Here is a 21,705-nt window from a genome sequence, read left to right on the forward strand (position 1 = left end):
TAATCTACTCAAATTTAGCTATTTTGGATGTAGCAGTGGAATACACACCGTGACATTGCATCTAACTGTAGTACTGTTGCAGGGAGAAAGCCAACTCTGACTCCATGTTGGAAGCTATTTCTGTGACTTGTGACTTGCTTTTTGTTGTTTTTATTATTATAATCATGCTCAGTGGCTTGCCTGGAGGACCCTACCCCTCTGCTTGACTGTAAACCAAAGTGCCTTTGTTCAGCTCATGGAGGGATAGTTTGTCCCTCCCCACACCCCTTCCAAGGCTGGACATTCCCTGGGAGATACTTTGCAAGACTGAAGGCCCCTTCACTTTACTTCCCCACTGCTTCTCCCTCTCTATCCTGCATTTTGACTTTAGTTCCTCATTGCTTCTTTCTCTCTGATCTATAAAAGAACCTGGCATCCAGACCCCAATAAGGCAGTTATTTTGAGATGCTAGCTTGCCATCTTCTTGGTCTGATGGCTGTAAGGCATAGTTCCAGAGAGGCAGAAAAGGAAAGACGACCTCAACAGAAGTAGGTTACCTTTATTCAGGCAAAGAGGGCGACAGCCGGCCTAACGACCAGGCTGAGCGCCGAAAGGGATCAGGGAGGCTTCATACTTATAGGGAGGTTTGGGGAAGCGATAAGGGAAACGTCAATCAGGCGGGATATTTTAAGTATTCTTTTGTTGAGATGACACTTGTAGTTGGGCAGGGGGTGATAAGTCTTCTGGGCGGGTGTAGGGGGTGGTAGGTTTCCGGACAGGGGGTGATAAGTCCCAGATAGATGCAACTGGCCTGGAGCATCAGGATGGTACTAAAGTTATGCTTTGTTTTCTCCAAAGTTAGATGACTCAGCAAGGGGCCTTTGAGACTGTTGTTCGCTTTTCTAGGCCCAAAAGACTCCTTCAATGGCTCCCCAATTAAAGTCTCTTCTTTGCCTCAACACCTCATCTCTCGGATTCATTGGCCTATTGTGCAGCCAGCAGAGTGAGCTTGGACTCGGAATAACAGAAACGAAATAGAGAAGCCTCAGTGTAAGGGATGGAGCAAAAGGTGCTGACTCAACTTTGGAAATTAACAGAATCTGTAGACTAAAAGCAAAATAGACCTTTCATAAACAGTGGGCTTTTTTATGGGGTTCCTTCCAGGCTGCAGTAGCTAAGAAAGCTGAAACTTCTGCATGTGTCATCTGGAAAGGAGCAACGCAGAGATAAACAGCAGATGGTGGGAGCCAGGCTCCTCACCGTGGGGGTGAGAAGTTACAGACAAGCCGGGGGACGGCCTCTGCCCTTGTGACCCTGGATCTGGGCTTCCTGGGAGGATGACGTGGGGAGCTGGCTGGCCGGGGAAATGCACAGATCTCTGCACTGGGAAGGCCCTGCACACGTAGGAACCTCACGCCCCATCTTTCCCCTATACCTGCTAGAAACACTCAGCCCTCCATGGTCTGCGAGGTGCAGATTTTTAGACATTCTTACCCCCAGGCAGGTACAGGAGTGTGAGGGTCTTACTTACCCCTAAGCTGTCCCAGAAGCCAGGTCCGGGAGGCTGGAGCCAGGATGGGGGTGCCTGGGCCTCGGACCAGCAGCTGGTGGGAAGGAGGAGACCAGTCCTGAGGGCAGGAGCTCCCTGAAGTCTGTGAGCCCCGGTGCCCTGATGGGGGTACCTCCCCAGTAGGGATGCGAGCAGGGCCTGCAGTGGTTCTGTTTCCACCTGGGACCCTTTGACGAAGCCACAGCACCACGGAGTTCTGAGGTCTCCTGATGGTGTCCCTAATTCTGACACGGTGGTTTTACAAAGGAATAAGAGAGTGAGGTCGAGCTTCTGACAACCACCCCTTTGGGCTCTGAGTTGGTTCCAACAGGACTGCAGTCACTGCACATGTTCTGCTGTAACCCCTGCCCCACCCTGGCCTTTCCCTCTTCCTGTGATGATTCCAGCGACATTTCCAGCCTGGACCCCTCTCCCAGGCCAGATGCACTGGCCCAACCACTGCGCCCGCATCTCATCTTGGGGGCTAATAGGCCCCTCAGAGGACTGAGATCCTGCTGCTCCCACCCGCAGAAGGGGGTCCCACCCTCCCGGGTTGCTGAGCCCCACCCAGGCCCTCCCAGGGTCTCACTTCCTTGTGCTCCAGGGACTGTCAGCTCCTCCTGCAGAGCCTATAGCCAGTCCCCACACTAATTCCCTTCTACCCCCACAGCCCTGGACCAAGCCCAATCCCTCCAACAGGCCCCAACCAAGCTCCCTGACCCCAGGGGGCTTCTCACACCCCAACTCAATGTTGCCTTCCTGCAGCACAAATGAGATCATGACTCCCCCCTGTGATCCCCCAAGGCTTCCCCCTTTGGCTGGGGTGTCTGGTGGGAGAGGCATTCGCCAGGACCCTGAGCATTCCCGGCATCCCCACTGGGCTGCTGGCTCCTGGCTTCCTGGACACTGAGCACCGCAGCAGGACAAGAAACACAGCACCCCGAACCACTCACCCCAGCAGGACAAGGGTCACAGCACCGCACCCCAGAACCGCTCCTCGGGAGGGCTGGCACTGCTGCTGCCTGGTCAAGGAGAGCTGAGAAGGGCTGCCCAGCTGGGACACAAGCATGGCAGGCGCGGCCCCTCCCTTGGCCATCACATCACCCCTGAGGGAATTGAGGGAAGGAGGCACTGAGGCATGTGTCAGCTCATTCCGAAGCAGGACATTATGGGCTCAGTCATGTCCCCCTAAATTCACATCCTGAACCCCCAGGACACCAGGATATGGCTGAATTTGGAGATGGGGTTTTTAAAGAGTTGACCAAGGTAACATGCTGTCACTAAACATTGGAAAAGCAGGAACTAAATACACAGCCATTGCCTTCTCCGGGGGATCTTCCCAACGCAGGGATTGAACCCAGGTCTTCCACATTGCAGGTGGATTCTTTACCAGCTGAGCCACCAGGGAAGCCCAAATACACAGATCAGCTTCTCACACACCTGGGCAGTTTGTTGCTGTTCAGTCGCTCAGCGTGTCCGGCTCTTTGCGATCCCATGGACTGCAGCACACCAGGCTTCTCTCCTTCACCATCTCCAGGGGCTTACTCAAACTCCTGTCCATTGAGTCCTGATGTCATCCACCCGGACAGATACTTAATTTTAGAGAGTAAAGATGCAATCGGCTCGGTAATTGACCAAGAGGGCTCCAGGGCAGGGCTCACCTGAGCCCAAGAAACCTGGATGAACACGATTTTCCCTAAGGCTCTGCTCGCCCTAGGAACCGGAGATGGGGACGAAGAAGTGCTGCTCCCTTGTGGCCATGCCCCATAACAACTACTTCAAAACCAGGACCGCTGGGCTCAAAATTCACGAGGTCTGTGGGGCTGTATGTGACACCTGCCATCAAGTAATGTCGCTGTGTAAATCACTGGAAAATAATTTAAAACAGGGCACACTTTCAATAAACCAATTTAAACTGGTAAATTGTACTCATACTGTGTAAGATCAAAAAAGCACCTCGGATACTCCACCTCACTAAATATTAAATGAATGGAAATCAAAACTCCCATGACAAATCACCTCAAACTGGTCGGGAACACCAGCATCAAAAAGATCTACTAGGAATAAGTCCTACAGAGGGCACAGGGAAAACAGAACTGTCCTTCATTCTTTATCGGATGTTAATGTGTACAGGAACTATGGAAAACAGCAAAGAGGTCCCTTAAAAAAATCTAGGCATAGTGAAACTGCGAGATCTGGCAGTCGCACTCCTGGACTTAGACTCAGAGAAAATCAGAATTAGAAATAACACGTGCACTGCTATTTTCAGGGCAGCACAATTTACAATACACAAGACACTGGAATCAACCAAATTCAATCAATCAACCAAGCAAATTTGGAACTGAGTTCCAAACAGTTCACAGATCTAAATGTAACATCAGATACTATAAACCTCTTGAGTCCATTGACCAAAACATGAACAATTAGTGATACGCCTCTTCACTGGAACCCTACTAGTTTATAAAAGAGAGCAGAATAATGCCAATGACCCCAGCATGGATGGACCAAATGATTACCATACTAAGCGAAGTAAGTCAGAGAGAGAATGACAAATAACCTAAGATATCACTGACAGCTGTATTCTATCAGTTCACACAAATGAACTAATTGACACAACAGAAACAGACTCACACACCTACAAATCCAACTTATGACGCGACTCAGAGACTGAGCAACAGCAGCTTGAAAAGGTGCGCTATGGGTACTTAATACTCACAAGGCCTGTGGGGTTACAAATGAAAAACACCCGATTTCAAGAAATATCCAAGGACTGGTCATTGAAAAAGAATTCGAAAGTTGGAAGACCTTCAGGAAGCCAATTTCAAGAGGAAAGTTTATATTACACCTTTGTAAAAAAAGTTACAGGAAAAGATGTCAACCTCACTAAATATTAGAGAAATGCAAATCGAAAGTACAACAAGGGATCACTTCACCCCGGTCAGAAGGGCCACTGTCAAAAACTCTACAAACATTAAATGCTGTAGAGGGTGTGATGAAAAGGGAACCCTCTTCTACAGATGCTGGAAATATAAACTGGAAACAGCCACTATTGAGGACAGGGTGCAGTCTCCTTAAACAATGAAAACAAGAATGAAATTAGAATACTCCCTAAGACCATGCACAAAACTAAGTTACAAACAGTTCACAGATCTAAATGTAACATCAAATACTATAAACCCCTTGAGGCATATATAGGCAGATCATGCTTTGACATAAATCACAGAAGGTTCTTTTTGGATCCACCTCTTAGAATAATGAAAAAACTAAAATAAACATACAGGACCTAATTAACTTTCAAAGCCTTGGCAGAGCAAACGAAACCTAAAACAGAAGAAAAAGACCACCCTCAGGATGGGAAAAATATTTGCAAAGGAGAATACAACAAACTCATGCAAGCAGCTTGCGCGACTCTCTCTCTCTCTCTCTCTCTCTACATATATATATATATATATATATATATATATATATATATATGTATAAACGCACAGCATATATATATATAAACGCACAGCAAAAAATGGGCTAATGACCTAACTGGACATTTCTCCAAAGAAGACAGAGAGAAGGTCATGCATCAGATGAGAAGATGCTCAGCATAACTCATTATTCTAAAAATAAGTAACTCAAAAGTCCAGTGAGGTATCAACTCACACCGGTCAAAATGGCCATTTAAAAAAATCTGCAACAATAAAAGCTGGAGAGTGTGTGGAGAGCAGGTAACCCTCCTGCAGTGTTTTTGGGAATGCAAACTGATACATCAACTAGAAAGAACAGCATGGAGTTTCTCTTAAAAACTCAACAGAATCACGATAGGACCCTGAAATCCCACATCTGGGCATAGATTCAGAGAAAAACAAAATCTTGAAAGACACCTGAACCCCTACAATCCCAGTTGCAGTAGGTACCATAGCTAAGACAGGGAAGTAACCTAAGTGTAAAAGGACAGATGAATACATAAAGAAGATGGGGTACTTATACAGTAATACAATATTCAGTTATCCTCCTATCTCTTTTTTTTTTGGTAGGGTTAGGGTTAGGGTTAGCTGACTTATTGAAGAAGCTGTGTTTATTTTCCCAATTCATCTTCACAGTTTATAGCATAATTCCACAAAAAGAGATAAAGGAAAACAGGAGGGAGAAAATATAAATGAAATTTAAAATAGTGTTGCTTCTTTGGAATACAGTTGGCAGCTTCTCAAATAGTCAAACATAGAATTAACATTTGAGCCACCCATTCTACTTCCATGTATATACCCAAGAAAACTGAAAACACGTGTGCACACAAAATCTTGTACACATATGTGCATAGCAGTATTAGTCATAATATTCCAAAAGAAGAACCTAAATGTCTATCAGTTGATGAATGCATAAGTAATGTATGCTATATCCACATATATATCCATATATATAATGGACCATCATTCAGCTGTAAAAACGTATAAAGGATGGATCCATGCTATCAGACTGCTGAACTCTGAAAACAGTGAAAGAAGTGAAAGAAGCCAGACAGAAAAAGCCACGTGGTGCCTGGTGTGCTGCTGGCCGTCACACGACAAATGACAAAAATGACAGCACCAGGGCTTGTACTGTTTACCGCTGAGTTACTAGCCCTTTCCCAGCCATCCCCACAGGACTGGGATGTCTGGACAGAGGGTGGGAGACAGCGTTATTACTGTATCCAACTCTGTCACTGCAGAAGGTTTTCCTGCTCTTCCACGTTTGTAGATGAAAGGAGACTGAGGCCCAGATGACTGTGACCAGACCAGTTAACCACTCTGGGCTTCATCACGTTTTACTGGTAAAATGGGAAATTGGATTGAGCTGTTTAAATCATTTTTTGAAGAGAATCCTTATTTATAAAATAGATAAAACTGGTGGTGCCGATTGAAGGGGGCTGGGAGTGCAGCCCACCCCTCAGTCCCTAGCCCCTCAACCACTGCTCTGCTCCTTCAGATTAAAACAGCAGCTCTTCCTCGTCTGAAATCTGGGGTTTAATTCATGTTAGGCACTTTTCTACACTCATTCAATTATGGTTTAATATTTAATTAAAAGATACACATTGAGTTTACTCATTACACAAGCTCGCCTCTCCCATCAGCCTTGTGGAAGACTCAGCCCTCCCTCTCTGAGGATCCTCCCGCTCCCTGGAGCCTGTTTGCTTTGGCTCCACCGTCAATTCGTCACCTGCAACCTGGGGGGAGATGTGCTCAGAAGTTACAGACGCCGGGTGAAGCTCCGGTTGGTGCAACCTGGGGGGAGATGTGCTCAGAGGTTACAGACGCCGGGTGAAGCTTTGATTGGTGCAACCTGGGGGGAGATGTGCTCAGAAGTTACAGACGCTGGGTGAAGCTTCGATTGGTGCAACCAGGGGAGAGATGTGCTCAGAGGTTACAGACGCCGGGTGAAGCTCCGGTTGGTGCAGGTTGGCAGTGGCCCCGGCAGTGAGGAGACTCAGCCGCTGTGGACCTGAAACCCACACATGCTTCTGCTACAGAACCGCCTGCTTGGTGAGTAGACACGTTATATTCCAAAGTCCACAAAGAACAGAAACAAAAGCCCTTTACACTGCTGACTATGTAACTGGTTACTTTATAGTCATGATGCTAAAACACGTTGTCATAGTCTCAACAGAAGAAACAGTAGGAGGATTCTAACCTTTGCATTGTGTTTGTTGGCAGATGAGTGAATTATTCCTTTTTTTAAAAGCCCTCTTATCTTAGGGGCCACTGACATTAGCTATGACCCTGATGGTTTGTGAAAATCTTGAAAATGAACTATATGAACCAATAGCCTCAAAAGTGATACTTAGATAAATAATATCATGCTATATAAAAGCAAAAGTATTACTTAAGTAGGCAACATTCCTAAGTCTCAGTGAGTTACTAGACTGCCCATCTGGGTACCTCTGGAGACAGGAACTTGCCAGACTCCTGAGGGCAGGAAGAAGCACTCCTGATAAGCCCCTGTGCACTTGAAATCCGTAGACTGTAGCAGTGCTCCCGGCTTTGGGACTCCAGATCAAAATACATGAGTCATCACTCTTGATTCCACTCGAAGGTTTCTTTCTCCAGAATTTGCAGGTGTAAAGACCCATAAAAGGCAAGATGTAGATAATTTTAAAGGCCATTAGAGCACATTTCTCTTTAGTCACTGACCAGGTCTGTAGGTAGTGCTTCTCTTCTTGCTGAAGAGCTGATGAAATGTACTACAGCAGATGTTTCTTTCTTCTACACACTTTACTGTAACAATATTCCCATTATTTCTGAAAGTTCCTTTTAATTTAATCTTATCAACAGAGCTGATACTTAGCAAGCACCTACTCTGTGCCAGGTTCCAGAAAGCTAAATGTTTTGTGCTTATTATTATTCACCTAGAGAAAGAAATGGCAACCCAATCCAGTGTCCCTGCCTGGAGAATCCCACGGACAGAGGAGCCTGGAGGACTGCAGCCCATGGAGTTGCCAAGAGTCAGACACGACTGAAGCAACTTGGTATGCATTATTCACCAAATACGCTGACAAGGCCATGGAAAGTGTTCTTCATGATGAGACCTCAGCTGAGAAACACTGAGTGACCTCCCAGGACCACTCAGTTGTTAGAGGCAGAACCACTGCTTAGATCTGGATCTAATAGCTACCAAACACAGAAATGAACTAGCAGAATCAACTTATGCCCAAGACTCTGTTCGAGCCAATGATTCTCTCTCTAAGGAAAACCTTCATGTGAATTTAAAACGTTGAACACTTTCAGAGTGCCAGGCAGAAATCTACAGCTGAACCATGCGTGAGCGCACCAGCTGGTTGCTGCGGCCACCACTGACCCAGCCTGCTCCCGCGTGGCCTGCACTCGTGACGAAGGCTCATCCTGGCAGAGCAGACCTAGAGACATAAGAAGCAGACTAAAGAGGCGCAGTAAGGGCCCTGACTATCTAGGAGATCCTGGGGTGGAGACAGCCATCTCTGAAGTGGGGACACACAGGCTGCCTCTTCGAGAGTAAAGAAGAAATCTATTCTCGAACAAAAAGGTATTTGGAGTCAGAGTACAAAGCCTAGAATGAGTGAGAGATTACATCACACTTGGGGGCTGCTATTCCAGAGGGGTGCCTATAAGGAGAGTGGCAAGAGGAACGGGAAATAACTGAGACGTTAGGTCAGGCTGTGAAGGTCAGGCTACAATGATGCAAAAGCTGCACAGAGCAGGTCTTAGACCAAAAACAAGTCCTAAAGTAAGGCCTGTTCCCAACCACTATGTGCATTTTTCTGCTGGAAGATGTGGGACCCATAGCTTCTGCAATGGCACAGCTAGTTTGTGACCAGCTGTGTTCAAAAAAAAGGAAAATAATGTCTTGGAAATGGTGCAGTGGAGTGATTCTGGAAGCACTGAAGACCACCTTTGCTAAGCAAGGCCAAATGAACACAGAAACCCGATCTATCAACTGTTGACTATCTTACTGTTAGAAATCGAAAAGTTTCAGTGGCTCATAATTCTGCCATGATTTCCCCCCAAACACAAATCATACATGCTGGAGTTTATAATCACAGCTTTTTCTTCTGTTTTGGTGGTGATGGGAGTAGGTGGGTTGGGGGTGCTTTAGGGCCACCAAATGTTTCCACTTTATTTTTTTCCATGATTTTTGAACATAGTGGCCTTTGTTACCTCAAACACTGCCAGTTTTCTTTTCTCTTTTATGAGTAATAATGTATAATAAACTTTGAATTTAAAATGTAACAAACCTGAAACTCAATTCTGCAGAAACAAGATACACAAAGTCACTCTTATCTTCACTGTTCCTGCAGCAGCCCTCACTGGGCACACAGCACCACCAGTGCATGCAGACACTTATCGTGGGCTAAACCCCAAAATCTCTGTAGGTCTGGCCATCCTTTTCCTTCTTCACTGTGGAAGATTGTATTATTTTAATCTCAGTGAGAGGGGAATAAATGTAGCTCTAAAATAGCTATGACCTAGATGCCTCTATTTCCAGCAAATTTTATTTATTGTAAATATTACATCTAATGTACTGGAGAAGGGATTGGCAAACCACTTCAGTATTCTTGCCTTGAGAACCCCATGAACAGTATGAGAAGGCAAAAAGATAGGATACTGAAAGTTGAAATCCCCAGGTCGGTAGGTGCCCAGTATGCTACTGGAGAAGACTAGAGAAATAACTCCAGAAAGAATGAAAAGATGGAACCAAAGCAAAAACAACAGCCAGTTGTGGATGTAACTGGTGATGGAAGTAAAGTCCAATGTGATAAAGAGAAATATTGCATAGGAACCTGGAATGGTAGGTCCATAAATCAAGGTAAATTAGAAGTGGTCAAACAGGAGATGGCAAGAATGAACATCAACGTTTTAGGAATCAGAGAAATAAAATGGACTGGAATGGGTGAATTTAATTTAGATGACCATTATATCTACTACTGTGGGCAAGAGTCCCTTAAAAGTAATGGAGTAGCCCTCCTAGTCAACAAAAGAGGCTGAAATGCAATACTTGGGTGCCATCTCAAAAATAACAGAGTGATCTCTGTTCATTTCCAAGGCAAACCATTCAACATCATAGTAATCCAAGTCTATGCCCCAACAGTAATGCTGAAGAAGCTAAAGTTGAATAGTTCTGTGAAGACCTACAAGACCTTCTAGAACTAAGACCCAAAAAAGATGCCTTTTTCATAATAGGGAACTAGAATGCAAAAGTAGGAAGTCAAGAAACACCTGGAGTAACAGGCAAATTTGGCCTTAGAGTACATAATGAAGCAGGGCAAGGCCTCATAGAGTTTTACCAAGAGAATGCATTGGTCATAGCAAACACCCTCTTTCAACAACACAAGAGAAGACTCTACACATGGACATCACAAGATAGTCAATACCAAAATCAGATTGATTATATTATTTGCAGCCAAAGATGGAGAAGCTCAATACAGTCAGCAAAAACATGGCCAGGAGCTGACTGTCGCTCAGATCATGAACTCCTTATGCAAAATTCAGACTTAAATTGAAGATAATAGGGAAAACCACTAGACCATTCAGGTATGACCTAAATCAAAACCATTATGACTATACAGTGAAAGTGAGAAATAGATTCAAGGGATTAAATCTGATAGAATGCCTAAAGAACTATGGACAGAGGTTCGGGACATTGTACAGGAGGCAGTGATCAAGACCATTCCCAAGAAAAAGAAATGCAAAAAGGAAAAATGGTTGCCTGAGGCAGCCTTATAAATAGCTGTGCAAAGAAGAGAAGCGAAAGACAAAGAAAGAAAAGATATACCCATTTGACTGCAGAGTTCCAAAGAATAGCAAGGAGAGATAAGAAAGCCTTCCTCAATGATCAATGCAAAGAAACAGAGGAAAGCAATAGAATGGAAAAGACTAGAGATCTCTTCAAGAAAATAAGAAAACCAAGGAAACATTTAATGCAAATATGGACACAAAAAAAGGACAGAAATGGTATGGACCTAACAGAAGCAGACAACATTAAGAAGAAGTGGCAAGAATACACAGAAGAACTATGCAAAAAAATTTTCATGACCTAGATAACCACAATGGTGTGATCACTCACCTAGAGCCAGACATCCTGGAATCTGAAGTCAAGTGGGTCTTAGGAAGCATCACTATGAACAAAGCTAGTGGAGGTGATGGAAGACCAGTTGAGCTATTTCAAATCCTAAAAGGTGATTCTGTGAAAGTGCTGCACTCAATATGCCAGCAAATTTGGAAAACTCAGCAGTGGCCACAGGATTGGAAAAGGTCAGTTTTCATTCCAATCCCACTGAAGGGTAATGACAAAGAGTGCTCAAACTACCGCACAATTGCACTCATCTCACATGCTGGCAAAGTAATGCTCAAAATTCTCAAAGCCAGGCTTCAACAGTATGTGAACCATAAATTTCCAGATGTTCAAGCCAGATTTCGAAAAGGCAGAGGAACCAGAGATCAAATTGCCAACATCCTTTGGATCATAGAAAAAGCAAGAGAGTTCCAGAAAAACATCTACTTCTGCTTTATTGACTATGCCAAAGCCTCTGACTGTGTGGATTATATCAAACTGGAAAATTCTAAAAGAGATGGGAATACCAGACCACCTGACCTGCCTCCTGAGAAATCTGTATGCAGGTCAGGAAACAACAGTTAGAACTGCACATGGAACAACAGACTGGTTCCAAATAGGAGAAGGAGTACGTCAAGGCTGTATATTGTCACTCTGCTTATTTAACTCATATGCAGGGTACATCATACAAAATGCCAGGCTGGATGAACCATAAACTGGAATCAAGACTGTTAGGAGAAATATCAATAACCTCAGATATGCAGATGACTCCACCCTTATGGTAGAAAGTGAAGAGAAACTAAAGAGCCTCTTGATGAAAGTGAAAGAGGAGAGTGAAAAAGCTGGCTTAGAACTCAACTTTCAGAAAACTAAGATCATGGCATCTGGTCCCATCACTTCATGGCAAATGGATGGGGAAACAATGGAAACAGTGAGAGACTTTATTTTGGGAGGCTCCAAAATCACTGATGCTGATGGTGACTGCAGCCATGAAATTAAAAGACACTGGCTCCTTGGAAGAAAAGCTATGACCAACCTATACAACATATTCAAAAGCAGAGACATTACTTTGCCGACAAAGGTCCGCCTAGTTAAAGCTATGGCTTTTTCAGTAGTCATGTATGGATGTGACAGTTGGACTATAAAGAAAGCTGAGCACCAAAGAATTGATGCTTTTGAACTGTGGTATTGGAGAAGACTCTTGAGAGTCCCTTGGACTGCAAGGATACCAAACCAATCAATCTGAAAGGAAATCAGTCCTGAATATTCATTGGAAAGACTGATGCTGAAGCTTAAGATCCAATGCTTTGGCCACTTGATGCGAAGAACTGTCTCATTTGAAAAGACCCTGATTCTGGGAAAGATTGAAGGCAGGAGGAGAAGGGGACGACAGAGGATGAGATGGTTGGATGGCACCACTGACTCAATGGACATGAGTTTGAGCATGCTCTGGGAGTTGGTATTGGACAGAGAAGTCTGGCAGGCTGCGGTACATGGGATCACAAAGGGCCAGACATGACTGAGGAACTGAACTGAATATCTAACATTCTTTGTTTTCTTTGAAAAACAAGCATCTATTACTTTATTCACAATGTGGATTTACAACATGATAGTTTCTCTTTCATATTAATATTCTCACCCTGTCTGGTATTATTTGACATTTAGTTTTGTTTCCAAAATCATACTGTAATCATTCTTAGATTCCTAAAGTAACTGAAATAAATTCAGTTTTACTGAATACAAAGCAATATAACAACTTAAATAAGTTTTGAAAGTGAATAAGAAATCATCTAATGTTGAGTACTTTTAAATGTCAGTTGTGTTCTGAGAGAGAGAAACTGGTCTGTTCTCTTTCCATTGTATTCTGGGGACACCAGGAGACCCACTGGGGTTGCATGGAGTCGGATGCGACTGCAGTGACTTAGCAGCAGCAGCAGCAACCTTTTCTTAACGTCTGCGTACTATAGGATGGCTGATAAGCAGATATTGAAGAAATTCTGCTTCATTCCAATAACAGCTTCAGCTTTTCTCAACAAACTTTTTTTCCCAGCAGTGGAATCCCAGACTAAAGAATCCACTGAATTCTTACAACCTAATCTGTGAAATCCTTCAGTTTTGTTTTTTTTTTTTTGCCATAATATACACAATTAGGATATATGACGATGAGATGAAGCTAGAGACATTCCTTCAAAGCTGAAACTTATTTGCGTGATCTGCTGCAGTTCCTACTGTAGACTCTTCTGCTTTTTATTATTAATTACTTAACAATTTTATTAAAACTTGGAATAAATTTATTCTGAATTTTAGTGTATTTTTAGTGCAGAAATGTGCAAATCTATCTGTGCCTTTCTGTTCCCTGACATGTCATCGGATTCATTGTAGCTCAGCTTTAGTTTCTGTCTTCAGCACAATGGATTCCAAAGCATCAGCTTTCATTTCTGGATGGGTACCACCTCCATTTCTCTCTGTTTCTAGGTCTGTGTGAGGAAGCTCTGATATGACCTGTTTTCCCACGTCTCTCTTTTGCCCACTGTAAAGGCGCACACCTCCCCGCTAAACACACCTTATAGACCCTCCCAGCCAAGCTATCCTCTCAAGGCAATGGATTTTGCATGAATCTCCATGTTACTGTGATTCAACTTGCAACCCTGTGACTCACTTCATCACCTCCAAGAGTCCCAAGAAGGGAAGGAAGGGAGCAGGCAAGGTGGTCAAATTCTATGTGTTAACCAGTACTGCAGAATATCCATATTTATCAAACTCTGGCAAGTATGAATCATTTTGCACTGAACACACATGCCTACGCATCGCTGTTGGCTTCAGATCTCTTAATCATTAGAATCCTCTACCTACAGAAGGGAAGTGCAAGGACCACTTGGTAATTTTATGTCTATAAAAAGTGAAAGGTGTTCTCCGAAAACACTGAGGAGAGAAGAAAAGCAGACAACTCCGCCCCAGGTCACAACTGTAGGAGAGTCTCTCACTGTACATTGTTGGAAGAAGTGGCCTATTTTCTCCTCCCAAAGTCTCCTAGAGCAGAGTCTCTGGTTCATCCAGGGCTCTCAATGGCTTTGTTTTGCCATCACAGCCCCAAATCCTCAAGCAGGCATTGGAATCTCCATGAGTCAAAACTGAAGATTTCTACTAAAGTCAGTTCAGTTCAGTCACTCAGTCATGTCCGACTCTTTGCGACCCCATGGACTGCAGCACACCAGGCCTCCCTGTCCATCACCAACTCCCAAAGCTTGCTCAAACTCATGTCCATCCAATTGGTGATGCCATCCAACCATCTCATCCTCTGCCATTCCCCTCTCTTCCTGTCTTCAATCTTTCCCAGCATCAGGGTCTTTTCAAATGAGTCAGTTCTTCTCATCAGGTGGCCAAAGTATTGGAGTTTCAGCTTCAACATCAATCCTTCCAATGAATATTCAGGACTGATTTCCTTTAGAATGGACTTGTTGGATCTCATCACAGTCCAAGGGACTCTCAAGAGTCTTCTCCAACACTACAGTTCAAAAGCATCAATTCTTTGGTGCTCAGGTTTATTTCTAGTCCAACTCTCACATCCATACATGACTACTGGAAAAATCATAGCCTTGACTAGACAGATTTTTGTTGGCAAAGTAATGTCTCTGCTTTTTAATATGCTGTCTAGGGTGGTAATAACTTCTCTTCCAAGGAGTAAGCATCTCAATTTCATGGCTGCAATCACCATCTGCAGTAATTTTGGAGCCCCAACAAGTAAAGTTTGTCACTGTTTCCACTGTTCCCCCATCTATATGCCATGAAGTGATGGGACCAGATGCCATGATCTTAGTTTTCTGAATGTTAAGCTTTAAGGAAACTTTTTCACTCTCCTCTTTCACTTTTATCAAGAGGCTCCTTAGTTCCTCACTTTCTGCCATAAGGGTGGTGTCATCTGCATGTCTGAGGTTATTGATATTTCTCCCAGCAATCTTGATTCCAGCTTGTGCTTCATCCAGTCCAGCATTTCTCATGATGTTTCTGCATTTAAGTTAAATAAGCAGGGTGACAATATACAGCCTTGACGTACTCCTTTCCCGATTTGGAACCCTGTTGTTCCAAGTCCAGTTCTAACTGTTGCTTATTGACCTGCTTACAGGTTTCTCAGGAGGCAGGTCAGGTGGTCTGGTATTCCCATCTCTCTCAGAATTTTCCACAGTTTGTTGTGATCCACACATCAAAGGCTTTGGCATATTCAATAAAGCAGAAATAGATGTTTTTGGAATTCTCCTGCTTTTTTGATAATCCAAAGGATGTTGGCAATTTGATCTCTTGTTCCTCTGCCTTTTCTAAAACCAGCTTGAATATCTGGAAGTTCATGGTTTATGTACTGCTGAAGCCTGGCTTGGAGAATTTTGAGCACTACTTTACTAGCGTGTGAGATGAGTGCAATTGTGTGGTAGTTTGAACATTCTTTGTCACTACCTTTCAGTGGGATTGGAATGAAAACTGACCTTTTCCAATCCTGTGGCCACTGCTGAGTTTTCCAAATTTGCTGGCATATTGAGTGCAGCACTTTCACAGAATCACCTTTTAGGATTTGAAATAGCTCAACTGGTCTTCCATCACCTCCACTAGCTTTGTTCATAGTGATGCTTCCTAAGACCCACTTGACTTGAGATTCCAGGATGTCTGGCTCTAGGCAAGTGATCACACCATTGTGGTTATCTGGGTCATGAAGATCTTTTTTGTATAGTTCTTCTCCGTATTCTTGCCACCTCTTCTTAATATCTTCTGCTTCTGTTAGGTCCATACCATTTCTGTCCTTCATTGTGCCCATCTTTGCATGAAATATTCCCTTGGTATGTCTAATTTTCTTGAAGAGATCTCTAGTCTTTCCCATTCTATTGTTTTCCTTTATTTCTTTGCACTGATCACTGAGGAAGTCTTTCTTATCTCTCCTTGCTATTCTTTGGAACTCTGCATATAGATGGGTATATCTTTCCTCTTCTTCTTTGCCTTTCACGTCTCTTCTTTTCACAGCTATTTGTAAGCCCTCCTCAGACAGCCATTTTTCCTTCTTGCAGTTCTTTTTCTTGGGGATGGTCTTGATCACCTCCTCCTCTACAGTGTTATGAACCTCCATCCACAGTTCTTCAGGCACTCTGTCTATCAGATCTAACCCCTTGAATCTATTTCTCACTTCCACTGTATAATCATAAGGGATTTGATTTAGGTCATACATGAATGGTCTAGTGGTTTTCCCTACTTTCTTCAATTTAAGTCTGAATTTTGCAATAAGGATTTCATGATCTGAGCCACATGGCTCAATAGGCTGGATAAGGTAATTCGTGAAGAATCTCATGAGAAAGATATAGGGATTTTTGACAGAGAGCTTTAGAAAAATCCCACAGTCAAGACACAAAACAGAGATGCCTCTGATAAGCTCTCAAATGATTCACTTAACCATTGGGTGATGCTAATAGATTCTTTATCACCCTTCCACAACCCCAAGTCAATGATAACATTAATGCAGGTATCATTTTGTGCAGGCAGTAAAAGTGTTAGTTGCTCAATTGTGTCCAACTCTTTGAGCCTCATGACTGTAGCCTGACAGGCTCCTCTGTCCATGGGATTCTCCAGGGAAAAATACTAGAGTGGGTGGCCATTCCCTTCTCCAGGGGATCCACCAGACCCAGGGATCAAACCCAGGTCTCCTGCATCGCAGGCAGATTCTTTGCCATCTGAGCCACTCGGGCAGGGAACTTGACTCTTTATTTCCTCCTCTGCAAAACAGAAGCAGTCGTAATGCTTGCCCCAGCTACCTCAAAGACGGTTGTAAAGATCAAATGAGAAACTAGATATGATAGCCTTGTAAACTATAAACTTCTTGATCAGTGCTAGGTAATGTTGCTTTGCCATTAATATTCCTTCATAGCTTTCAGCTATTTCACTAAATGATCAGCAAGTCTCACAGTACTTTTTCAGAATTTCCTATGGTACCTTCTCTAGACCAGAAAAAAAAATATATATATATATATATATATTTGCTCTGTTTTGAAATTCTAACCCACTCTCACTTTACTAAATCATGATGGGAAAAGAACTTTATAGACCCACTGAACCAATTATCACTGATTCTCCTTCTCCTGAATGTAGGTTCTACCCAGGGAAATGACCAGCTAAATGCAGAACCAATTAGTAAATCTCACATTCTAGAGCCCTGAAACCCAGAGAACTCCAGAGAAGACATTTTGATGCCAAGTGATGGAAACTTGAATATATAAACTGACTCATAAATATTTTAAACAAGTCAGTGAGTAAAAAATATATACATTGAATCATTAGGGAACTAATACGGTTAGAATAATAAAAACTATTCGGCATCTCCTCTGCAGTAAATGCCTTTAAAAACATTCTTCACCCTCTAACCTTTGAACAGCAAGGAACCTGAGAGATGTTTGTTTACTGCTCCACAAGCTGCAGCGGAGGCACTCGGCTTCTACAAGCCCTTGTTTCAATGAGCTCTTGCTGTGCTGTGTGTTCAGCACTCACAGTCACTCTTTCAGAGGTCAGAGTTTAATCTCTCTGGCAGATGCATTTTAAATAGAAAATATTCTTCCTTGGAAAAGGCTCTATAGCACTGACAGGGTTCCTGACATCATGGACCACTGCGGATTTACTAACCTGAATACATACATAATTGTGGTTAGTATTGGCTGAGCAGTAATGAGGATGCTGGCACAGTGGGTGCAATGACTTCCTGTGGCCTTCAAATCTGAGTTGCTCACTCAGCCCAGAGTCAACAGGAAAAGGTGATTCATAGTTCCTGCTGCCTCTACCTGCATGGAGAAAGTGTTGACAGTTGACTCAGTTTTCCTTTTCACCTATAAAAGAGTAATATTTGTATAGCTTTAAAATGTATGCAAGAGACTGAGTACATATCTTGTACTTCTCTTTTATATTGCTGAAAAGATTTCACAGACCAAAAGATGTGCCAAACTTTCTACTACTGCAAAGTAAATTTAAAGGAGCTTCTCCTGTTTTTACAACTGGCCATTTCCCATTTACCTAAAAGTCAATCAATGGTTAGCCCCTGAAATAATCGCAGTCCTACCAGATTTGCTGAGACATTCAATCTAGAAGGCCTTGAACCTCTCATTGGGCCTTGGAGTTCCACGATGGGCATGAGGTGGACTCACTCTGGAGTCACAACACTTGTTAATGGAGCTGGTGCTTCAGCAAACAAGCTGTCCCCCCAGCTTGGCATTTTGACTGCACGAGGCCCTGATCAGCACTGTTCCAAGCTCTCCCAGCACAGCTTGCTTGCTCTCCCTCTGACTTTCTCTTTGTTTAAGATTATTTTCTAAGATACATCTCACCTTATGTAAAATGGTCAGCATAAGCTAAACCGTGAGAGTCTGTCCTGCAGCATGAGTGTTTGCTGCTTTGGGGTTCTCAGGATGTCAGACGCGGGGCCGTGTCCTCATCCTGCCTGAGTCACCCAGCAGGTGGTGATCGGGGCAGTCAGGTGACTCAGGTCGGGAGTGGCTTCTTGGATCAGAATCTTGCTTAGGTTTTGACCTGTTGAATCAGACTATGCCCTGGGGAAGTTATTACTTCTTCAAGCATTCTGGCTTCTCATTTACTTCTTAACAGCGAGAATATGGCTGCCTTTGGAACCAGGCAGATACATGTTCACACTCTTACCTCTCCAGCATGTTATTAATAATTCTTTGACCTGAGCAGGTACTGAATGTCTCTACAGCTCGGCTACCTGGCAGGTTAGAGTGGTGATCCTCATAGACTGTGCAAGGGTTCCATGGAGCAACCAAGGTGAGCAGCTCATCTTGCTCCTGGTGCAGGCGCCTGGGAAACGCGGCTTCTTCCACGGAGCTGGGTCCTCCTAGAAGCAGAACCAACATAGGAGAAGCATCTATCCCTTCTTAATCCGTACCACATGACCTTCCCACCAGACAGGAAACACCCTACCTAAGCTGCCCTGGTTTAAGGCAATAGTGAAAACACCAAACCCTTATTGATAAAAACTTATAGTTCTGTGCTCACAGTAGTTTTGGCATTAATTCCCTCAGAGTAGAAACTAAACTGAAATTGAGAACTTGACACTGAGATATGTGTTAATCAAGGTGCCCTGTTAGGGTTTCCAATCCTTCCAATTTGCCAGGGACTGATGATTTTCCTAGGATACCAGAAAGTTTCCGGCAAACAGGCAGCTGGCTGCCCTCTCATGTTCAGCAACTAGGGCAGCGTTGGGAAGGTGCCTGGGACAGGTGAGAGGGGTCTGCCTCCGGGGGGCTGGGAGGGTGATGCATAGTCTCCAATGTTCCTTCCATTTGAGAATTGGTGGTCCCGGGTCCCTGCCCACCTTGGCAGATGCTCACATGGGCAGTCTGTCTGGCCCTGACTCACACCTGCAAGAAGTGGGCTCTCTCCAGGCACCTCAAGCAAACCCTGTTCTGGACTGTCTGTGCTGCGGTCCTGAGGGCCTGCACCCAGCCATCACCTGCAAGGGTGTGTCAAAGACACAGCTCAGAAGGCACTCAGAGGAGACTCGTGGGAGGGTCTGCTCTGCCCTGTGACATCCCCTATTTTTGCTACTTTGACTTTTTATTCCATTTGAAAAGCGGACTTCCTCTAAAAGTCAGGAAGGCCACACAGTCCTTTACAACAAACAACGTTCTGGTTGGCTAAAGACCAAGCTCTGAGGCCCCATTTGTAGTGTGTCTGCTTTTTCTTCAATTTAGACTTCAAATGAACTTGAAGGGTGAAGGACCTCCAGGGATTGAAATAAGCCATTTGTATTTTGCATATTTTATTTCCCATAGCTTGATTTTTTTTTTTTTTTTTTGGACCTTCAGATTTCATTTATGGTTCAGACTGGCCAACAAATAGAACCCACAAACCAAGAGGGTCATATTGAAATTCATGAATCAGGCTTCTGATTCTACTACCTTACTCAGCTTCATTTCCACCCTCTCCTTCCTTCCTTCCATCTGCATGTTTCCCATCCCTAACATCAAACTGCCTGTGTATCCTTACTAAATATCTAACCCTTTTAGAATGTAAGCTTATAATGGCAAGGAGCCTGGGGAGCCCCACTGTACAGTATTTGGCACCTCAATAAGTATGGCAGAAAGTGAAGGAGAACTAAAGAACCTCTTGATGAAAATGAAAGAGGAGAGTGAAAAGTTGGCTTAAAGCTCAACATTCAGAAAACTAAGATCATGGCATCTGGTCCCATTACTTCATGGCAAATAGAAAGGGAAACAGTGGAAACAGTGGCTGACTTTACTTCTTTGGGCTTCAAAATCACTGCAGATGGTGACTGCAGTCATGAAATTAAAAGATGCTTACTCCTTGGAAGGAAAGTTATGACCAACTTAGACAGCATATTAGAAAGCAGAGACATTACTTTGCCAACAAAGGTCCATGTAGTCAAGGCTATGGTTTTTCCAGTGGTCACGTATGGATGTGAGAGTTGAACTGTAAAGAAAACTGAGCACCGAAGAATTGATGCTTTTGAACTGTGGTGTTGGAGAAGACTCTTGAGAGTTTCTTGGACTGCAAGGAGATCCAACCAGTGCATCCTAAAGGAGATCAGTCCTGAGTGTTCATTGGAAGGACTGATGTTGAAGCTGAAACTCCAATACTTTGGCCACCTGATGCGAAGAGCTGACTCATTTGAAAAGACCCTGATGCTGGGAAAGATTGAGGGCAGGATGAGATGGTTGGACGGCATCACTGACTCAATGGACATGGGTTTGGGTAAACTCCAGGAGTTGATGATGGACATGGAGGCCTGGCGTGCTGCAGTTCATGAGGTCGCAAAGAGTTGGACACGACTGAGTGACTGAATTGAACTGAACTGAACTGAAGTGAGCATCTGTGATTCTGCCATCATCAGTGGGCTGTCCTTGGTCACCATGACTGAGTGACTGAATTGAACTGAACTGAAGTGAGCATCTGTGATTCTGCCATCATCAGTGGGCTGTCCTTGGTCACAGCCGCTAGTGCCCAGAAGCATGAGAGCTTCAGCAGCAGGCTGTGGGTTTACTGGTAATTTCCAATCTGGCACTTGAAATGAGTCTTACTTAAGCTCAAAATTGAGCATCCCTCAAGCTTGCCTTTCCAGATCTGCTTCTTCAGCCTGGGTTCTCACTTTCTAAAATAATTACTATTCTGTTTTGACTTAAAGATGAATAGTTATCAATGGTTTAATACATTCTCACCCCCAGAAAGCATTTCAATTTTAATGACAGTTTTCAAGGAGATAACACAAAGATGACCACTGTAGAACTGGGGGCATTGTAGCAGATAGTCAGGAAAATATTATTGAGTAGGAGTACATTTTCTGATGTTTCTGTATTTTCTCCCCATGAGCTGTTCCCTCCTACTTCCACAACCAGAGGTGTAAGCTCCTGGTGGAGAACTTAATTCCCTTCTCGTTTGATATTTCCAATCTGGAACATTTAATGATTATATAAATTTATTTCACCACTGGAAACGCAAGCAAAGTTTAAACACTTAACCACTGTGCATGACTTTGTTTTTCACAAAGGGAAACAGAAGAGTAAGAACTCATGTTTGCCTGAAGGAAGAAAACGACAGCTGCTACTGGATTCTGCAATGGAAGCCACACAGCA

General features: G+C 43.7%; 1 protein-coding gene across 7 annotated transcripts in view; it reads right to left on the reverse strand.

Annotated features, from left to right (window-relative positions):
• Nucleotides 1–21,705, reverse strand: part of FAM110C (family with sequence similarity 110 member C) — a 41,481-nt gene that overhangs the window by 11,432 nt on the left and 8,344 nt on the right. For 3 of the 7 annotated variants that reach the window (XR_011484884.1, XR_011484885.1, XR_011484890.1), the window contains one exon: nt 1,511–18,947. The gene's annotated coding sequence lies outside the window, so the exon portion shown is untranslated. The remainder of the gene's footprint in view (nt 1–1,510; nt 18,948–21,705) is intronic. The other 4 variants (XR_011484887.1, XR_011484889.1, XR_011484888.1 and 1 more) reach the window with 4 other exon arrangements.

The sequence above is a fragment of the Odocoileus virginianus genome, chromosome 31 (genome assembly GCF_023699985.2).
Source record: "Odocoileus virginianus isolate 20LAN1187 ecotype Illinois chromosome 31, Ovbor_1.2, whole genome shotgun sequence".
NCBI classification, from domain to species: Eukaryota; Metazoa; Chordata; class Mammalia; order Artiodactyla; family Cervidae; genus Odocoileus; species Odocoileus virginianus.